This window comes from Mastigoproctus giganteus, chromosome 8, assembly GCF_048544385.1.
Source record: "Mastigoproctus giganteus isolate SK-2022 chromosome 8, ASM4854438v1, whole genome shotgun sequence".
In the NCBI taxonomy this organism is placed as follows: domain Eukaryota; kingdom Metazoa; phylum Arthropoda; class Arachnida; order Uropygi; family Thelyphonidae; genus Mastigoproctus; species Mastigoproctus giganteus.
In genome coordinates, this window is record NC_143582.1 from 171,106,557 (window position 1) to 171,122,910 (window position 16,354).

Consider the following 16,354-nt stretch of genomic DNA (forward strand, 5'->3'; position numbering starts at 1 on the left):
TAGTTACCCATGCATTGCACAGTAATGCCCACTCATTGTCAGGTGAATGGTTGTAGCATTGAATGTCCTTTCCCAGTAGGTCCCAAACCTGCTCAATTGGGTTGAAATCAGATGAATTGGGTGGCTATACAAGAATGGGGGAATTAATTTTCATCCTGTTACCTTCCAGACCTTATGGTATGGTATGGCACATTGTCTTGGTGATATTTTCCAGAGTTGCTGGATGCTCTGTCATCATGAATAGGTGTACTTGGTTGGCAATGATAGAAAAGTAGGTGTTCCCACGAACGACTACCTCTAGCCTGCTGAACACCAACAGTGCATGCAGGTGCCATGGGCTCATGTTGTATTTCTCCAAATGTAGGTATGCCCATTAGCACAATACAATTGGATACAGGATTCACTAGATCAGGTGACCATTTTCACATGGTGGTCTGTGCTGATGTGCTCACGCAAGGCAAGTTTTTCATATCTCGCAGTGAACATGGGTACTCATGATGGCCATAGACTGCCATAGCCTATATGAGCTAATGCCCAGTATATAGTCCCTGTGGATATTGGTCTTGTTAGTCCTATGTTTTACTAGGTGGACCACTGTGCTGTGTTATGAGACAAAAAAACATGACACTCACTGTGGGCATCAGCCACACAGGGCTGTCCCTCGTGTGACCTTTGGCTGGTTGTTTGACTGATGTTGAGCAAGTCACAGTAGACTTGTGACACCACAGTGTGAGAGCACATAACCATGTTGTCTTCTGTTGAATTACTGGCACTTGCACATCTTCCCACACATTCATTTTTTTACTATAAAAGTTTTTTTCTTCTTTAAAAACAAGCAGTCATTTTAAGCAAAATGAATTTTCAAAAATGAGGTTTGAAACTGTATTACTCCTTGTTCCACAGCTCATAATCATTTGCCACTGCTACTAATACTTTTTGTTCGAAAGGAGAATTTTTTGATCATCTTTCCATAACTTGCGATCCCTGTGAAGCAGCTAAAATTCAAACAAGGCTGATGTTGTCCAAGCCTTTTTTTTTTTTTTTAATTCATGCTATATCAAACAGGTCACACTGTTTTTGAAACAGTGAAATTTTTTTGATTTTCCCATTCAAATTACCACAGACAAGGACTGTGGATCTACTGTAGTTTATTACTAATGTACTTTTTACCCTTTAATTTTATTGTTCTGTCGGGAGTTAGCTTAAAAAAAAAAAGTCCTAACTTAACTGCAGTAAAAATGTCTTTATCTTTCATATTCTTTGGGCCATATTGAATTTAACCACTGCTTGTTCACATCTTTTGCTTCACCATAACTTTTCCCAAAAAAATTAAGAGTGTATCATATTGTTACCTATGCCTGTAGGTTTTATGGTCTGCCAATGCTTACTGCTTCTTTTATAGTAAAATAAATAGTAAAATCCATGTTAAGAATTTGCAAGGTGCAGAAGATGACTGTAAAAATGATCAACATATTCCAGGTGTCTTTGCTGGAAAATTCAATGTTATAGCTCAGATGCGCAGTTTTAGAATGGTGGTGTAACAAAGGTAAAATAACCCAATCTATATAGAGATTTTTCTTAACTGATTTATTGTGACACTACACCCAAATTGTTATTTCTGATGTTGCTTTAACCAAGTTTTACTGTATTTTATGAAGTTTTGTAAAAGTTTGTACAATCAGAATATTGGCTCATAAATTAAAAGTCCACTGTAAAAAAATTTGTTTTGGTTGGTCTTGCTGCATTTTCCAAAAATCAGAAATGGGGATAACTTGCTCACATGAAGATTTGACTGGGAGTGGATGGGAAAAGTTGGATAATCCTATTGACATATTCTCTTTTTTATCTTTTAATTTGGAGGAGTCATTGTTAGGGTGTTTTATTATCATTTGTGGAGGAAATGATTCATTATTTGTCTACTTACATTGTGGTCTGTGTGACCCCTTTGCACATCACCATTGTACTGCCCTGCAATTGAGAAATTGTGGCTTCTATATTAGACTGCATGAGTCTCTTCACTCTTTGTTGGCTGCTTACGTTAATAAGCTACTGCTGCAGGCTGGATGTTTTGTGGTTATTGAATCATGCAGAACAGCATTGGCAGCATCCATGCTGCTTTGAGGCAAAATGATGCAAGGAAATAAATTTATTCTACATCAGCCCCCCCAAACAACTAATTTTCCCATCATTCAAAAAGTAACTATCCAGTTTTGCATTGAACTTTGCCAGCCTGTCTCAACTATATTGTGAGGCAGTTTGAGCCTTCCCAAAATTTAGGTATACAATGTCATAATTGTTTCTTGCATTAAATGTTTGACTTTATCAGTAATTAAACAAATTTGTCAGACAAGGCTTGACTTTTGTAAATGAATGGCTGCTGCGGCATTGGGATTTTTTGTATTGTACATTTAATATTATTGTATATGCTTGAAATTTTGTACATTTAGCAGTTTTTTAAACTGGAAAATGGAAGAGAATGATGTTTCATGACTGAAACTTTTCTTTTTTGCAGTTTTCAGCAGAATTATTCTATTAAAACATGCTATGTGTTTTACACATCATGTTTTTAAATTTTTATTAAAACTTAAAAAGCACATCTAATAAGTACTGAAATCTTTTAAGAAAAATGATATATTGGCACTGTATTAATAGAATTCAAAAACTCAACATTTTCAGAAATTAAATAAAAGCTCGGCATGTATCAATCTTGCCTGACCAATCTGATTGGATAATGTTATGCAGTACCAGAGGAAACTGAATGCACAAAATAATTTTGATACTTTTCGTGAAAGATTGCTGTACAAATTGGAGCAGTGTAGCATTAAGGGCAAGTCACTGCTGTGGCTAAGGAGATAGTTTCGAGGTGGGGGTGATAGCTCCTGATATGAGCATTTTTCTTTTTGGAATAATGTTATTAGTGGAATACTGGGATTAAGTAATGGGCCCATTACTGTTTCCAGTATTCTTGACATATTAGGTTTAATGTCAATAATCAGGTCATGCCACTGTAACTATCTAAAGTTGACAAATGTTTATAAACAAATATAATGCAGAACAAAGGGCGCCTCCGGAGCCAGGTGAGCAGGAGCGGCTGCGCAGCACACACTTCTTGATTAGACCGGGGTTCGAGCCCGTGACCACCAAATACGCAGGATTCGGAAAGGTCAGGGGATGACCACTGCATATCCCCATAGCAATATGGCCTTAGTTGCTAATGCTCCTAAAAACCAAATAACAATAACAATGTAGAACAAAGAAAAGAGAGCTACACAAAGACAGGCAAAGTTACTCATTAAAAAATAATATCTGGAAATCAAGAGAGCATTTTTAGAGCAACTTGGGGAAAAAATGTCTAAATCTGGTATCATGCAAAGCAATTTGAATGGTGCAATATAGCCACAGTAACTTTTGCGCCCGGTAAGATATGATTAGAATAATATCCTATTAGGTGTGTGTCATAATTTTTGTGTAAATTTAATTTTGCACAGTACTATTCAACTATTGATATATTTTATAAAATATTGTACCTATAAGATATGGTTAGATATTATTAGTTTTCCGGATTTAAGATGTTTTCCCTTCTATCTCAAAATGCAGGCTTGACATAGCCGAGTGGTCAGGAGCGAGAGTGCATAGCACACATTCCTTGAGTGACCGGAGGTTCAAGCCGTGACTACTAATTTTTTTTTTTTTATGTGAACCCCAAACACGAGAGGTATTAGAACCTATAGTACTTAGTACCATGCTTGGGTTGGAGGTTGAGAAGACGAAAGAAGATATTTGTTGACATTGGACTTGAACTTCTGTAGATTGTAATTTTCAGGAAATACGTATGAAGGAAGGTTGTTCCAGAAAACGGCAGTTGAATGAATAAATGAGGAAGATGAAAAGTTGGTTCTGTGGGTTTGAAGTTGGACAGTAAATGGCTGGTGGCGGCACGTGTTTGGACTGTTTTGAAAGAGAGAGCGGGAATTATAGAAGCCAATTCAGAAGAACAGTGCCCATGGAAATATCTGTAGAAGAGGCATGCAGCAGAAACAGTACGTCTATGAGACAGCGAGTGGAGAGACTGTTAGAGACGAATCATTAATTAACCTAACTGCCCTCTTCTGAATGGAATCAAGAAGCCTGAGAGAGGTTTTGGGGGCACCACCCCAGATGTGGGAACAATATTCCATGGCAGGGCGGATTTGCGATTTATACAGAGTGAGCAGCTGTTTGGAAGAAAAGTAACGCCGAGAGCGAAAGAGAAAACCAAGTTTTTTAGATGCAGAGGAAGCAATATTTGTAATGTGCTTGTGCCAAGAGAGATTAGAAGTGAGGGTAATCACCAAAAGAGATATATTATTTTGCCTAGAAATTGGAGTGTCACTAAAGATAAGCATAGGAGCAGAAGAATCCTTTTTGCGAGATATAAGACAAGACTGAGTTTTAGAAGGGTTGAAATCAACTAAGTTGTCTTTGCCCACTGGAGAATTACCTGAAGATCAGCATTTAAGGAATTGGTAGCAGATTTTCGAGAAGTTGAAGCTGATTGAGCAGGACAAGGTTTCTCAAAATGGAAAGTGGAATGCAATGTGCTATCATCGGCAAAACTGTGGATAGGATTTCCAGTCATTGGAAGAAGTTCATTGATATACAAGAGGAAAAGAGCCGGGGAAAGAACTGAACCTTGGGGGACACCGGCATTAGTGGAGAAGTTAGAAGACGGAGAGCCATCTACCATCACCCTCAGTGAGTGATCAGAGAGAAAACTGGATAATCAATTACTAAAAACAGTTGGCAAACCATAAGATGGAAGCTTGTTTAGAAGACCTTTATGCCAAACACGATCAAAAGCCTTTGAGATGTCAAGAGCAACTACTTGTGTTTCACCGAACTTTTCCATTGAATTAGTCCATAAGTGGGTAACATAAGCCAGAATATCACCAGTGGATCGACACTGATGGAATCCATACTGGTGATCGTTGATCAGACGGAAAGTTTCTAGGTAGTTTAAGAGTTGGCAGTTAATTGATTTCTCCATTACTTTAGAAAGAGTAGAAGTAATTGCAATGGGACGATAATTGGATGGGAGGGATTTGTCACCCTTTTTAGGATCTGGCTGGATATGAGCAAATTTCCAAGCAGAAGAAAAAACACCTTTGGAATAAGAAAGTGAAAAAAGGCGGCAAAGAATAGGAGTAAGTTCAGGAGCACAGGTTTTAAGAACAAGTGGAGAAATACCATCAGGACCTGAAGCTTTCTTAGCATCAAGATTCATCAAAATCCTTCTGATATCCTTTTGACGGAAGACCACAGGAGGCATTGGTGGGAAGTGTTTTACCAAGCTCATTAATACATGAGCTGGAAGAGAAATGGGATGCTAGCGGGTCAGCTTTATCCTTGGCTGAAGTGACAACAGAACCATCTGGTTTGGACAGAGGTGTCAGCAGAGATGGGCAAAAGTTGCGGCTAATAGCTTTGGCAAGAGACCAGAATGCTTGGCTACCATTAGGGCAAGAAGCAAGTTTTCTACTCTTAGCCTGTTCAAACTCTAGTTTGGGCTGATTAATAACTGCTTTACAATTGTTGCGAGCTTTGGTGTAGGCAGAAAATGAAACCAAAGAATTTGAAACAAGCCAATTACAATATGCAACATTCTTCTCTTGAACAGCCTTAGAACATTTATTGGAAAACCAAGGTTTAGATAAAGGAGAGATTTTAAAGTGGAGTGTGGGATAAAGGATTCCATTCCTGCAAGAATAATTTCACTGACACGATCTGAACAAACGTCGACATCAGAAGTTTTGAAACAATAATCCGACCAAGGAAAAGAATAAAAGAAGTCTCGCAGGTCATCCCATTTTGCATTCTTGTAATGCCAAACAACACGAGGTTGGGAATAGCCATGAGATAAAGGTTCCATTGGAGAAGAGAGAATCACCAAGTTGTGATCTGAGGTGTCTAAAGGACCTCTCACTTTGACCGTGTACTTAGAAGGGTTATTTGTGAGAAAAATATCAAGCGTATTGGCTGTATGATTAGGATTGTCCGGTATTCTTGTAGGTAAATGAACACTCTGTTCTAGGTCATTAGTAATTGCAAAAGCCTCAGCATCTTGACCTGCTGGGTTGGTGTGACTAGAAAACGGAAGCCAGCTAGAGTTGTGAACATTAAAATCACCAAGCAAAATTATCTCACTGTTAGGGAAGTTGGACTGGAGAAAGTCAAGTTGCAAAGAGAGGAAATCAAAGAGCTCCAAGTGATTAGTGGAGTTGGGAGAATGGTAGAGACAACAGATGAATTTGACACAAGGAGGTAAAGAGATTTTAAGCCAGAGAAGATCAAAGAGAGGAGATTCCAAATTGCCAAGTCTCTGACAGCGAATATCAGAATGGACATGCACAAGTACCACCTTTGAGGTGAAAGGAATCGTACAGCAAATAATTTGGGCATCTGAATCAACCAATAACTGAGGTTCTGTCAGAAAAAGTACATGGGATTTGGCAGACTGCAAGTGGAAATGGACATCGTTGAGATTGGAATTGAGACCACGTATATTTGTGAAATGAATTAGGAACTGCTTAGGAGGTTTAGATCTTTTCGCGGATCAGCTTGCTCTATTAGTTTGACAATTCATGGTGTATTCAATAGTAAGAAAATGTGGGTGGGACATGCTGTATGAAGTAATGAAATTTTTGGATATGGCTTACACGTGGTAAGAATATACCCAGATCCTTGACATAACGTGGCCTTGACAATGCTTCCCGCATACACACTACTTGGACTCCATCCGGTCACTATCTGGCAGAGTAGAGGTAGCAAGATTATACACTAGCTGATCTGGAAGCCTACTAGAGAGTTACCAATAGGTTCGGTCCAGTGTACTAACTAGCAGCCGGCCTGCGAACACCGTTTTAGAGCTGTACCCTCGAAATGTAAGGAATATTGGATCTTGCCACGATGTTCATCATAACCTCAAAAGTCATCAATCATACTGCATGATGGAAGAGATAGGGAAGTGTTGACTGGAACTTAGCTCTATAGAGTAAACATGGGTTCCACCACTTCAAGCCGCCAATAAGCAAAGTGGTGGTATTTCAACGGTAGATAAGAGTCATCTACCACCTAGTACTGCCTGGTAACATAGAGGGGCGGCGTTCCTTCACGTGGTGAGGATGCCACACCTCGACCCCTGCTTACGTTGGTTCACACCTGGGTGGTCATCCACCATGTACTTGTGCATGGAGGTTATACCTAGGATTACTAACAGTTCCACCATCGTGAAGGTGCAAGCAGAGGATTTGGCTGTCAAAGACCATCCGGACTTCGCCGAAATTGGGTCCAGTTGACTTGAGTGTCACCCGAATATCAGTTCCATCAGCGTTTTAGACTCCCAGGTAGCAAGTACAGCTTGTCTGGCATATCTGAGAGAATGTCTGTGACAACCTCAAGGACCTATACGATAAATGGAGAAATACGATAACTATCTGTACATAAATATCAAGGACAAATACAATAAATATCTGTATTGACGATTTATTGTAAACTCTACTGACTTGGTTGCCGTGCTGGAGTATAAACAGAAAATTTATTTAATATTAAGCGGAATGTGGAAAATAGAAAATATAAATATCCTTATATAATTTCCAGTGATCTTCACTTTCTGTTGGAAAACTAGAAATTACACAACTTGCTTCTTTAAGTAATCTTCTTTTTTTTTTTTTTTTTTGGCACCAGTGTCATCCTTTATTTTTCTTATATTGTTACCATTTTAATGATGTGAGAGTGGGGGGGGGGAAGGAAATCTTTAACCCTGCAGCCATGGTGTCCTTAAGTGTACTTTTTATTTTCTGAAAAAAAGTTCGAGTTCTTTAATTCTGGTTGAAGTATACCTTTGATCTTTTTTCTCTCTCTCTCTCTCTTTTTTTTTTTTTTTTTTTTTTTTTTTTTAACGAAACCTCAAGCACCAGAGGTATTAGAACTTATAGTACTTAGTACCGTACATGGGTTGAAGGTTAAGAAGATAATTGTTGACACAAGACTTGAATTTCTGTAGATTGTAAATTTTTAGGAAATACGTATGCAAGGGAAGTTGTTCCAGGAAATGGAAGTTGAATGGATAAATGTTGAAGAAAAGTTGGTTCTGGGAGTTTGAAGTTGGACAGTAAATGCTGACTGGCTGACGTATGGGAGTGTGACATGTGAGAGAGTGGGAATTATAGAAGTTGACTTAGAAGAACAGTGCCCATGGAAGTATCTATAGAAAAGGCATGCTGCAGAGACAGGAATGTCTGCAAGACAGTGGACAAACTTTGTTAGAGATAGGTTATTAATTAACTTCACTGCCCTCTTTTGATTGGAGTCTAGAAGCCTGAGAACCCGACTCCTTAATTCTGTAGATTTGTGTTTTTTTATTGTGGATTGCAGTTTATCTCGAGTGTAAAGAAATTCCTACATCTAAGCCGTATTTCTCTTCAGTATGTCTATTATTGGTCAGTTACGTTTTGCTAGACTGTAGACTATGTTAAATCTTAATTGTTGATGACAAATGTTCATCTTTTTTTTTGAAACAGCTAATTTGTTTTTTTTAGATTCGTTGAATAATTGTACAGCTGTCTTGGGACTTTGATAATTTGGTCAGGAAAACTTTGTTGTTTTTTTTGACCAGATTGACAAATGATTTTCAATATTTAAACTTGCGCATTTTTCTTGATTTGTTACTTCTGATGTAGATGCGACATATCTAATTGTTTTATCAGAATTATTTAAGTTTACATTTACCTGAATTTCATTGTCTTTTTCGTTGCTTTGGCTTACTATTGAAAAAGTTTGTGATATTGCACTGACGTTTCATCATCAATGAAATTACACCACTGTGCCACCAGAGGCTAGGTTATGGGGGCACTGCCTCAGATGTGGAAACAGTATTTCAAGGTAGAGTAGATTTGAGATTTGTACAGAGTGAGTAGCTGTTTAGAAGGAAAGCAATACTGAGAGTGAAAAAGAAAACCGAATACAGAAGAAGCAATATTTGTGATGCACTTTTGCCAAGAGAGTGAGATCAGAAGTCAGGATAATCCTTAGAGATATCTGATCTTGTCTAGAATTCTGAGTGTTGTCAAAGATAAGGATAGGAGCACAAGAATCTTTTTTGCAAGATATAAGACAGATCTGAGTTTTAGAACGATTTAAATTAATTAAGTTATCTTTATTCCACTGCAGAATTACTTGGAGATCAGTATTTAAGGAATTGTTAGTGGATATTCAAGAATTGAAGCTGTTTGTGCAGTGCAAGGTTTCTCAAACTGGAAGGTGTGCTATCTCAGCAAAACTATGGATAGGACTTCAAGTGAGTGGAAGAAGGTCATTAATATACAAGAGGAAAAGAGGAAGAACTGAACCTTGCAGAACACCAGCATTAGTGGAGAAATTAGAAGACAGAGTGCCATCTACCATCACCTGCAGTGAGTGGTCAGAAAGAAAAACTGGATACCCAGTTGCAAAAAGCAGTTGGCAAACCATAAGATGGAAGCTTATTTAGAAGACTTCTATGCCACTCATGATCAGCTGTTGAAATGTCAAGAACAACTGCTTGAGTTTCACCAAATGCTTGCAGTGAAGAATTTTTTCATAGATTGGTAATGTAATGCAGTAAATAAAACGGTTGACCAAGAGAGCCAAAATGCGTACTGGCAGTATCCTGAAAAAAGCCTCTGAGATTGGGCAAATTCATATTTTAGCAATAAATATAAGGATGCGGCTATTGTGGATCGAGCGCATGGGTTCTGGAACCGTAAATGGCCCGAGAGCCTATGAATCTGTTCATCCGACCACAATATTATGAATAGGGACAGAGGTATGTATATGCATCCTCTGTTTGAAACTATCATCCTAAGTACAGATGAACGGTTTTGCTCGACACGTTCCCGAGCTGTTTCCGCTTCCAGTTCAGACCATGCGCTGACTGAACCACGTGTATAAGTACCGTGAGCCTGTTATATAAGAACGTGCCTCAGGAAGTTTTGTTACTGCTGAGGAAGGAAGCCGATGCTTCAGAAAGCTCCAGGTTTTTATTGTTTTTATCGCTTTTAATCCGGTTTATTTTAGTGTATTTTTGCAAGGATTTCATCATAATTTTAATGTTTTTTACAATGTACGTAATTTAATTTAATATAATAGCAGTTTTTGTAAATTTTTATTTTATTTGTAAATATTTTAATTACAGTAAAATACTATATTTGCATGGTTGGTGTATGAGTCTATTTATTGCTAAAATATACATACTGGCAAATCATTCATCAGATGGAAAGTTTCTAGATAGTTTAGGAGTTGGCAGTTAATGGATTTCTTCATTACTATAGAAAGAGTAGTGCAATGGCATGATAATTGGAAGGAAGGGATTTATCACCCTTCTTAGGAAGGGACAAACGAGAAGGTGTAAAAAAGTGACAGTGGCGCTAGTGGTACCATCTGTAAATTTGTGCTGCTATAAAGTTGATTAATAAAGGTTTTAGGTAGTGTTGCTCAGAAAGAAGTTGTTTTAGGTAAAAAAAGAAGTTGGTGAGCAGGACAAGATTGGGGAGCTAAGGGTGGTTTTATTTTTCGACTGCAAACGTTTTTCCAAATCGTATCATATACTATTATTACCTTGAATATAGAAAAGCATAGGAAACTTCAAGGTCGATAAATTTTTAAGGAACTATGATCAGTCATTGGGACTTCTGAACAGAACAGTGGATCTATTTGATAGCTTTGCTGTAGAGGTTTTCAGGATATCAATTTGTATTTTAAAATATTCATTTGTTGCTGTTATTAATTTTTGTAAATTTCAAGGTCACCGTAATTCTACTGAGTGAGGCATTTGGATTTATCCTTCACGAGATAAAAGAACTACAGCTGTGCCATCTGCTTGTTTAGTGGTGACTAGCAAATCGGCATAAATTGCATAAAATTGTTTATTAATTTCCATCTTTTCAATAGATGACAGTTGAAGGGTTATTTGAATCTGGGAGCAGGGAATATCAAGACATACATTTGGCAGATCAGCAGCTTTAAATTTATTGCCTTCAACAGAAAAAGAAGCCCCAAAAGTAATAAGCCCAGACGTAACACACCTGGTCTTATTGGTGGGAGCTGTGACGACCGCAAGCCTAATGATGACATATATTAAAATAGCCACACTCACTATAATGACACCGTCAGGAAAAATTGAGGAGTGTGTGGACCAGGGGCTGGGGGTGATGTAGCAAGAAGGGTGTAGCAATCATTATAGATCACAGGATTAAGGAAAGGCTACTGGAGGCGAAATATTAGTGGCAGACTCATGTCAATTAAATGAATGACAGCAAAACATTGAAATAAAAAAATATAGTACAATGCTATGCACCACAAACCGGTTGTGAAGAAATGGAGAAGCTGGAGTTTGAGGACAAGCTTGAAGTGAATGTCACTGGTGGAGATGTAGTCATCATGGATGACCTGAACCCAAAAGTCGGAGTAGAGAGACAGACTAAAATTCGTTATAGGTCGGCATGGTTGGGGACCTAGTAATGATGATGGTGACAGGCTGTTGGATTTCTGTTTATGAAACAGTTTGGTCACAGGAACACTTGGCTCAAGAAGAGAGAGCTGCAAAGTGACAAGATACGGTTGGGACGGTTAACAGAAATCCCTCCTTGATTGTATACTTGTGGATAACACAAGACTAGTGGATGTCAAAGGTCATTCCAAGTGTCTCCCTGGGTAGTGATCACAGGTTAGTTGTTGTTTTAAGATTCCTTGAAGAGGATCCAAATAACAAGAGAGAGAGAAAACTGCATGTGTGGAAGTTGAAAGAAGAGCAAAAAGGAGCAATGTTCAGAGAAGAGTTCAGGAAGGTTGTACCTAAGACAGTGGTGAACAGCATGGAAAGCATTCAAAGACTGCATAGTAGGACTGACAGAGCAGGTATGAGAATAAAGAGAGATATAAAACTCTGAAGAGAGAGAGGCCAAGTGGATAGTCAACGAGGAGAGAAGACTGTGGTTGGAAGAATGGAGCGAAACTCTATGACAAGATATCGATGATAATAAAAAGATGCTGTGTGGTATGGTGAGGAATAGGAGAACAGATGGTGAGCGGAGCAAATACTTGATGGATGAGAAAGACCTAATAATCAAGGATGAAGAGAAACATGGAAGTATTTTGAAAATCTGTTGAACGTGCAAGACAGCCAGCAAAAGGGACAAAGCCAGGATCATAAAAGAGGGGATGAAAGAGAAGATATTGAGAGAGACCAGACAGACTTGATGTAGTGCAGGCATGGAAATACATCAAGATAGGTAAGTGTGCTGGTATAGATGAGATAAACGGAGAGATGCTGAAGGCTACAGGTGAGGCAGGAATAGCACGGACATACAGACTGTTCCGCAAGATCTGGGATGGAAGACAGGTGCCAAAGAACTGGAAAGAAAGTTTGATTATCCGTTGTTCAAATTATAGAGGCATCACATGTCAGTAAGCTGTACGAGAGAGAGGGTTAGAGTGGAAAATAAGAGGAATGATTGAAAATAGGATGGCCAAGGAACAGCATGGCTTTAGGCCTGGAAGATCGATGGTGGATCTAATTTTATGCATCAAGCAACTGATGGAAAAATGTTATGAACACAAGGAATTATGGATAGCATTTTTGGATATAAAGGAAGTATTTTATGCCATGAAGAGAGAGAACATGTGGGAGGTTTTGAGAAACTTGGAAATAGAGGAACGTCTTGTAGAGAGAATTAAATTATATGTACACCAATACAGTGAGCAAAGTAAGAACAGTAATGGGTTGGAGAGCTTTGAAATAACATCACATTTGAGTCAAGGAGGCTTCCTGTCACCGCTACTGTTTATAGCTGTCATGAATGATGTGCAATGTAGAGGGTAAACAATTTGGACAAGACCAGATTAAAGTCATGCTCTGCACAGATGACCTCTGCATATGGGGGGGGGGAGAGAGAGAGAGAGCAGGAAACACATGCAATGGCAAGTGATATGTGGGCTAGTATGGCCAATGAATTTGGAATGGTTTTCAGTCAGGAGAAGAGTGAAGTAATGGTTCTAAAGAGGAGTGGTAAGCCTGACAGATACATTACAATGGTAGGGAAAGAGCTCAGAATGGTTAACAACTTCAAATATCTAGGAAGCACCATTACAAAGACTGAACTGATTGATGAAGAAATATGTAGGATATAAGCAGGCAGGAATTTCTTTAAGCAGACAATAGATGTTATCTGAAACATACCACTGATGTGTAATAAGGTTGTATATCAGACCTGTTACATACCAATTGTGAGATATGGATCTGAAACTTGGATTATAAGGAAAAAGGATGAAAGCAGAATGCATGGGGCAGAAATGAGATTTGTGAGGAGCATAGCCAGAAAGACAAGATGCAACAAAATCAGGAATGATATGATTGGGGAGAGAATTCAGGTTGAAAAACTCCAGAATAGGATTGAAAGGCCCCGTTTGAATGTGTTGAGAGGATGAACAAGAGGTGTCTGCCAAGAAGAATGTTTGATTTACAATTAAGGGATAAAAGACCAAGGGAGAGATCAAGAATGAGGTGGCAGGACATGATAAAGACCGATGTCATTAAGAGGGAGAAAACTGGAATGAAATTAGCGACAGAGACAGGACATGGTGGCAAGGCTTTATATGTTGACCCGTGGAATAGCAGAACGATGATAGATGATGTGTAGGCTCAGGAGTACAGGTTTTAAGAACAAGTGGAGAAATACCAGCTGGACCTGGTCCTTTCTTCGCATCAAGACTATTCAAAATTCTTCTGACATCCTTTTAATGGAAGACTACCAGAGGCATTAAATGGAGTGTACTGGGAATGGTAGGAAATGGTTTACTGAGATCATTAATACATGAGCTAGAAGAAAAGTAGAATGCTAGCAGGTCAGCTTTATCTTTAGCTGAGGTGGCAATGGAATTGTCTAGTTTTGACATAAGTGGGAATAGAGATGGGCAGAAGTTGTGGCCAGTAGCTTCAGCAAGAGACTAGAATGCTCGACTACCATTTGGACAAGAAGCAAATTTTCTATTGTTAGGCTGCTTGAAATCTAGTTAATAACTGCTTTACAATTGTTTCGAGCTTTGGTGTAGTCAGAAAATGAACTGGAGATTGGGATACAAGCCAATTGCAATATGCAACATTCTTATCTTAAACAGTCTTAGCATATTTATTTGAAAACCAAAATTTATATAAAGGACAAGATTTTAAGGTGGAGTTGGAATAAGTGATTTCATCCTTACAAGAATAATTTCCCTAACACGATCTGAGCAAATGTTGACATCAGAAAATCTGAAACGGTAATCTGATGAAGGAAAAGAAATCTTGCAGACCATCTGATTTTGCATTCTTGTAATGCCACAAGAGAAAGGCTCCGTTGGAGAAGAGACCATCACCATGAGATACTCTCAGAAGATCAAGAGTGTTGGCCAAACTGAGGTTATTAGTAATTGCAATAGCCTCAGCATCTCGACCAGCTGGTTCTGTGTGAATAGAAAAATGAAAGCTGCAGTTATGAACGCTAAAAATCACCAAGGAAAATTACATCACTGTTAGGAAATTTGGACAGGAGAAAGTGAAGTTTTAAAGAGTTCCAAATGATTAGTGGAGTTGGGAGAACTATAGTGCAACAGATGAATTTGACATAATGCAGTAGGGAGATTTTAAGCTAGGGAAGATTAAAAGGGGGAGATTCCAAATTACCAAGTCTTTGACAGGAAATATCGGAGTGGACACAAGTACCACCTTTAAAGCAAAAGGAATCATACAGGATGTAATTAGGTCAACTGAGATGAGCAGTGGTTGAATCAGTCGATAATTGGGATTCTGTTAAAAAAAAAAATGTGTGGGTTTTGGCAGACTAAGTGGAAATCATTGAGATTTGAACTGAGACCTCATTTTTTTGTGAAATGAACAAGGAAGTGTTTGAGAGGAATTTAAATCCATTTGCAGATAAATTTGTTCTCTTAGTTTGACTATTTGTGATGTTTCAATAGTAATATAAGGTGGGGAGGACATGTATGAAGTAATGAAATTTTTGGATATGGTGTACACACAGCACTTTCTCTTGTGGAAATAATGTGGCTTCAACAATGACCCCACATTCACACTACTCGAACTTCCTTCAGTCACTGTCTGGCAGCGAAATTATATACCAGCTGATCTAGAAGACTTTTAGAAAGTTACCAGTAGGTTCGGTCCGAGATTTGATTTATTTAAAAAGCAGAGATTTCTTTTACTTAAAGAAATCTCTGCTTTTTACACCTGTTATTTTCAAAAAAACAAAAATTAATTTTCCTGGAAAAAAAAAAAAAAAAAAAACACATTATAGGCAAAATATGACACTGCTAGTTTTTTCTATTTTCCAGCTTTAGAAACTGTTACACATGCAAAACTTTGTAAACATGCAGATGTGCATGTCTTTTTTGCATATTATGTGTATAAATTATTTTAGAAACTTATTTACTTCCATTCTCTGTTTTAAAAAAAAATGTTAAATTTATTTCATATTTGGTGTGCTGTGAACCTGGTGAAATTTGAATGTTTCTTGCATTCAGTGTTTACTCTTGATTATTCAAAATAACAAAAATAATATTAATAAATCTTTCAAAAATTCCGCACATAAGACAATGTCTAAAGACCATGTGGGACAGTTCTTTACCCCTAGATAGTCTATTCTGTCCTTTAGGCTCATGGTAGAAAATATTGCCTGCACAATGGGTTGCACTGCTTTCAAATTAATGGCCTTGGTATAAGATTAATCTTGTATGATTGTTATTTGGATAACTAGCAGTTTAGGCTATAATTCTCTAAGCATATTCTCACACTGTGATTGAAGAGACCATCCAGAAGTAATGTCTTTTGTGAAATACATCAGTAATTATAGAGAGAAGAAAATACAGTATCTAAATTACAGTAGAAAAATACCTAACCAACTGCAGCAGGTGTGAAAACTGAAAGAAATGAGACAAAACATCCAACACACTGAAAACAGAAAGTTATCTTAAATTGTTAATTTATTTCATATAAAATATCAATAAATCACTTCATTACATTTCTAAAGCTAGACAGAAGTCTACACAAACAGCTAAAAACAAATGAGAGAATATTTTATAGCAGAACTAGGGAGATATATTGCCAGTAAAAATAGTAACAAATATGGTGGTGCTATAACTCTGGATAAATGATGAAAAACAAGGCATACCCACTAAATATTAGTATATTTTTAGGGAGGTATAGAATATCTGATTATTGCCAACCAGCAATTAACATGGGCTTATTATTTTAGAGATCAACCTTGCAGTGCCATAGCTGTATGATTAG

At 37.9% G+C, this 16,354-nt stretch overlaps 1 protein-coding gene across 4 annotated transcripts in view; it reads left to right on the plus strand.

Moving 5' to 3' along the window:
* FRG1 (FSHD region gene 1) overlaps nucleotides 1–16,354 on the plus strand; it is a 164,778-nt gene that overhangs the window by 140,587 nt on the left and 7,837 nt on the right. The gene's annotated exons all lie outside the window — the stretch shown is intronic.